Consider the following 6,757-nt stretch of genomic DNA (forward strand, 5'->3'; position numbering starts at 1 on the left):
AGTACTCTATAAGCTTAACTTAATGCAAGATCTATTTGTGTAACATTGCGAATACCAAATGCAATAGTATATACATCAAAACTCTATTTTTAAAAGGGAAGTGATTATGCATTACCCTAAATGAACTAAATCTAATTTTAATGGAATTTATTTAATTTAGCCTTTTTCCTACCTTGTTCAAGCATATTATTATTAATATCACATACAGTGACTTTAACCCCATTTTATCTATTCTTTTATAATAATCTAAATGCAATATCTCCAGTGCCACCTGCTAAATCTATTACTTTAAATGGTTATTGATTAGTATTATATATTCTTTTATTGCCTAACCTTCCTAAATGATCTACATAATACTATTTCCAATATCTATGAATACCTAAGCTGATAGCATCATTCATATAATCATAATTAATAGCAACAGAGTTAAACACATGATTAACTAATTTCTGTTTATTTTCAATTTCTACTTTTTTATGCCCAAACAATACTTTCTATGAACAGAATCTATATAATTTCATTATTTATTATTTATTACTTGATGGGAATATATATGTGTTAACCTGACACTAGAATAAAGAAATAATTTAAGTAGAATAAATAAATGGTTGCTAATAGTGCTTAGATGCAAGGTTGGCGAAGAACTATGTAAGATGAAAAGATAATGACATTAGATATTAAACCCAACTTGAATTTATTTGCAATATTTGATGGGCATGGAGGTCTTTAAGTATCTACTTATGTCAGACAAGTATTTCAATCTATATTCATGGCTAATTTGAAATAGAGTATTGTATAGGCTTTAAGACTCACTTTTATTTAAATAGATCACAAGTTGAGAACACCAATAGTGAAACAATAATTAAAGTAAATCACTACTAAAAGAGGATGTTATAAGTAAGGGGATGCTAATAATGCAGGATGTACTGCGAATGTAGTTATTATTGATGATAAACATATATATTGTGCCAATATAGGAGATTCAAGATCTGTGCTATGTCAACATAATTAGACAGTCTAATTAAGTAAAGATCATAAACCTATAGATTAATAATAATATAAACGTATTAAGAAAGCAGGAGGAGATGTTATTAATGGAAGAGTAAATGGAGTAATTAATCTTTCTAGAGCATTTGGTGATTTACAGTTTAAGAATGAAAATCATAGTTGTTAAGAACAAATGGTAAGTTGTATTCCTGATATTAAAGTTGTACAAAGAAGTAAAGAAGATAAATTTATTCTTATGGGATGTGATGGTATTTGGTAGAAATATGTTCATGATAGTCATGGATTAATTGTTAAAGTTTAATAAATAGGTAAGAAAAACCTATTTGATTATTTATTTAAAAGATTAATTGCTTAAAATAGTTTAGATTAACATGGTTGTGATAATATGAGTGCAATAATGATATAGTTGAAATGATTATAAATATATATATATAAATATCACTTGTCTGACCACTCTTTTCGAGCATGCAAGGATGTCGATTCTAATTTTATATTTTACAAATTCTATATATGTTTATTAAAAAATAAAATTTCAAATTTGAGTTTTTATATTTTTTTGAAGTTTAAACCCAAATTTTAAATAGTATAGTAAAAAGTAAAATAGTAAACAATTTTTTATTTGAATATTATAGTAACAAAAAAAATTTAGTAATTTATTAAAAGCAGTATAAAATAGTATTATTATTAAAAGTAGTTAAATATGGTAAACAAAAAATAAAAATAAAACAAAATTAAAGAATTATAATATAATATATATTCTCTATAAATATATATATATAATTGATGGTTGATATATAATATTGATGAGTGAGTTGGATAAGGCAGTAGTCATTGATAATGGTTCAGGTATGTGTAAATGTGGTATTAGTGGTGATTAAGCTCCTAAGGCATCCTTCACAGCCGTTGTAGGAAGACCTAAAATGCCAGGAGTATTAGTTGGAACAGGTGAGCAATAAGTATTCGTAGGAGATGAAGCTAATGCTAAAAGAGGTATTTTAACTCTTGAATATCCTATTGAGAATGGAGTAGTAACTAAATGGGATGATATGGAATTGATCTGGAAACATGTCTATTATAATGAATTAAGAGTTGTTCCTGATGAACATCCTGCTATGCTTACTTAAGCTCCTCGTAATCCTAAGAATAATAGGTAAAAAATGACTTAAATAATGTTTGAAACATTTAATGTACCTGCTTATTATGTTGCTATTCAAGCTGTCCTAACATTATATTCATCAGGTAGGACAAGAGGTATAGTATTAGATTCAGGAGATGGAGTTACTCATACTGTACCTGTTTTTGAAGGTTATGCTATGCCTCATGCTGTTTAAAGGGTTAATTTGGCAGGAAGAACATTGACCAATTATATGCAAAAATTACTTAATGAAATAGGAAAGAATTTACAATATTCTGGTGAAATGTAGAGTGTTAAAGATATTAAATAAAAATTATGTTATGTAGCACTTGACTATGATGCATAAATGCTTAAAGTTAATCAAAAGACTTATTAAAATACTTAGTATTAGATGCCTGATGGATAAATAATTAAGGTAGGAAGTCAGAAATTTAGATGTCCAGAAGCACTTTTCAAGCCAATGGATATGGGAATGTAAATTGATGGAATTCATAAAATCACTTATGATTCTATTAAGAAATGTGATTTAGATGTGAGAAAGTAATTATATTCGAATATTATTATGTCAGGAGGTTCTACCATGTTTCCTGGCATTGCTTAGAGATTAACTAAGGAAATGACTAATTTAGCACCTCCTACAATGAAGATTAGAGTTAGTGCTCCTCCTGAAAGAAAATTTTCAGTTTGGATTGGAGGAGCTATGTTGGCATCAATGGCCTCTTTCCAGGACAGTTGGATTAAAAAAACTCATTATTAATAATCTGGAGCATCAATAGTTCATAGAATGTGCTTTTGACATCATATTTATTATTATTATTATTATTATATATTATTATATATTATATTTATATTATAATTTAATTAATTTATGTTTTTTTACATATATAATAATATTTATAATAATAATAGTATTTTAAACACTTTAATAAATAAATAATTTTTTGCTCACTATTAAAATCCAATTTTTTTAAATATTAATCACTAAATTACTATTTAATAATAATAAAGATAACAAATAGAATTCAAGAATTTGTGTATAAACCAAAAAATAGCTAAATAGTAAATATGAATATGTATATTTTGTATTTTAATTCCATGATAACTTAAATTAGAGAATTATTAATTATTAAATTTTACTATATTATAAACGATATAAAAAGATTAATTATGAGTTCATTTGTATATAAATTTATTAATAATTTGTTTTTTTTCAACAAAAATAAAAATTAGAAATTATTGCATAAGATAAATTTTTACAAGAAGAAATAAAGATTATAAACAAAAATTATGTAAAATATATTATTATATAATTTGATATAACGTAAAATAATATTTTAGATGAATAAATAATATATGGGAGTTTGTGCGACTTAATAAAACAGTTATGAGTTAATGTTAAGGTTAGGAGGTGTGAAATCATTATTTTAAATAGGACTTAAGCATCCTTCTGTGACCAAATAATCTCTTACTCTTATTTATACACCAGGAGTAGGAAGAGTTTGCTCATAGATTCAAAAGAATACATCCTTGTTGAACATAATGACAAATAGAGCAAATGCTGTTGCTGTAACATCAAATGGATCTTTTATGGGACTCAAAGGAATTGAAGTGCTTCCTGCTTTAGAATGGGTCTGTGTTTGTCTTAAGTAATATGTTGGATTAGATGCTTATCCATTTATTTTTTAAGGGAATTAAAAAATTGGCTAAATTGTTAATGATTTTGGAGGATCTATGATGACCATTCTCATTATGGATGATATTGATGTTGATGCTAAATAAATTGATAAAGATTTAATAGTAGTCAATGTCAATAAAATTAGTAAATTATTAGGATAGACATTTTATAATTTAGTTTAAACGTCTAAGTTCGTTAGACATTTAATTTCTAAATAATCATTTGGTTGCCATAAATAGTTAATAAATTATTCAACTAAAGTAGAATCTTTATTTTCTGATTATATATCAAATGATGATAAATGGTTATATTCAAATCATAACAATCATGAGAATTCATTACATTTGCATGAATTGTATAGAGGGAAAATGTATCTGAAACTTCAATATAGGAACATGCCATAATTGAAAACTATCTTTAGTGAAGCTAATATAGTTCAATTATGTCAATAGATAAAGATGGATTCTAAAAAGGCTATAGAATATACCACTAAGGGTTCATTATGTACAATTGTGACTGATGGAACTGCTATCCTTGGTTTAGGTAATATTGGTACAAGGGAAGGATTACCAGTAATGGAAGGAAAAAGTAATCTTTTTAAATATTTAGGAGGTGTTGATGTTGTACCTTTATGTATTAAACATAGACCAAATTCAATTGATAGTATTAATGCAATTAAAAGAATCAATAAATGTAAAGCAGGTATTAATCTATAAGATATTGCTGCACCTAATTGCTTTGTTATTGAACAAACTCTTAAATAATAAATGAGTATTCCTGTTTTCCATGATGATCAACATGGTACAGCTATAGTAGTATTATCAGGAATATTGAATTCTCTTAAAGTTGCCTAAAAGAAAATAAATTAAATATCAGTTGTTATTAATGGTGCTGGTGCTGCAGGATTATCTATTTGTAATTTATTACTTCATGCAGGAATTAAGAATATTATATCTTGTGATACTAAAGGTAGTATTTATAAAAGTAGAGTTTAAAATATGAATGATTATAAAAAGAAGATTGCATAGATTACCAATAAGAATTAAATCAAAGCAAGTCTTGAATAATGTTTACATAAAGCTGATCTATTTATAGGTGTATCAACAAAAGGAGCATTAAAGAAAGAATGGATAAAGAATATGAATTCTAAACCTATCATATTTGCATTAGCTAATCCTGATCCTTAAATATTACCTCCTTAAGCTTTATAAGGAGGAGCTTTTATTGTAGCTACTGGAAGAAGTGATTATCCTAATCAAGTCAATAATAGTATTGCTTTTCCAGGAATCTTTAAAGGATTGGTTAAATCTAAAGGAGGTATCACTAAAGTAACTGATAATATTAAAGTAATAGTTGCTAAATCTATTGCTTCATTTATAGTTAATCCTAGTCAAAACAATATTATGCCATCTAGTTTAGAAGCAGATCTAGCCAAAATTATCGCATAGCAAATATTATCAATGGAAACTAAATGACCATCATTCATTATTATTATTATATATATATCATTATAATAAATAAAGATTTCATGTATAAATATCCTATACCATTTAATTAATTTTTATGAATATTAAATAAAGTAGATCTTTATTATTAACTTAAACTTCTAGTAATTAATTGTTATACTTTTCAATTATCAAAACAGTTCCTTTAGTGAATATTTTAATATCAAGTGTTGATATAGCCCAAAGAAGTTTATTTTTATCAAAACTTAAATATAAAATCCATTTATCTAAAATAACTAATAAATTTTTAGTTCCTTTCTTTTATACATTAACCATAAAAGCTTGATAAAAATTACAATTTTTATACATTCCTTTTTATAATAATTGTAAAATATTCCATGTTTAACTATCTAAATGATTATAAGCTTGTATAATTTTAGAATATTTATAATATACTTTAGGACAACGTATTCTATTAGAGTTAGGCTTTTCTTCAAATTGGATAGCTGAATTCTTAATACCTTAAGTAGTTTTAGATAATCCATCTAATAATCCAGTCACAGGTTTAATGGCTAATCCTGTAACACCTTGCCATGTTCCTTTAAAGAAGCCTAATATACCACCTGATCTAGCTCCTTCATAAGGTTTAAGAAACACTCCTAATAATCCTTTTGAAAATCCATTAAATACTGACATTGCACCTTGTTGTAAGCCAGATATAGCACCAACAGGCTTTTTTAATTGATTCTTTTTCCTTTCATTCTCAAATTAATCATCCATACAAAGTAATGTTAAACCAGTTGAGACACTACCTGTTATTTTATTAACTGTACCAAATGCACCTGCTACTGTATGTTTTACTAATGATTATGCTCCTGCTGCTAATCCTTTACCTAATTAAAGAGGACCTTTAAATAATCCATTTTTAGGTTTTTAATACATATCTTTAACACCAGTAGATATATTTTTAAATAATCCTAAAGGATTACCAATAATATTCAATGAACCTACTATTTTAAATACTTCAAACATTAATCTTTCTTTATATAATTTAATAAGTTTAATTTGAAGTCCTTCAATAGAATCATAACAACTATATAATTCAATACCTTTAACTGAAATAGGTACATCTTATACATTAGTTAATACTAATCCTACTGCTGATAAGATATTCTTAATTATAAATTCATCTTATCTTGATTCATTTTATGTCTTTAATCCTTATAATTGTAATGTTAATGATATATCAAGAGGTGATATAATTAATTCATCTATAAAAGATGGAGGATTAAATGGTTTTATTTCATAATCACACCAATTATTATATTTAGATTGATTTTATGGCATTAATTTAGATAGATTTACTATTAATTTAAATAAATGATGTGTAACATTGATTGCAATTGGATCAATCTATAATAATACACTCTTATAAAGAGTTACATTACATGCAGTTAAATCCTTTATTATTAACATATTAACTATATGCTTTTA

General features: G+C 25.5%; 1 pseudogene across 1 annotated transcript; it reads left to right on the top strand.

The window, feature by feature from the left end:
- The first annotated feature begins 1,811 nt into the window (after nt 1-1,811).
- LOC308128424 lies at nt 1,812-2,481 on the top strand (annotated as a pseudogene). Its single transcript has one exon. The product of its transcript is annotated as an uncharacterized misc_RNA (transcript).
- Nucleotides 2,482-6,757: the final 4,276 nt, after the last annotated feature.

Source organism: Lipophrys pholis (assembly GCF_963383615.2).
Source record: "Lipophrys pholis genome assembly, contig: SCAFFOLD_254, whole genome shotgun sequence".
In the NCBI taxonomy this organism is placed as follows: domain Eukaryota; kingdom Metazoa; phylum Chordata; class Actinopteri; order Blenniiformes; family Blenniidae; genus Lipophrys; species Lipophrys pholis.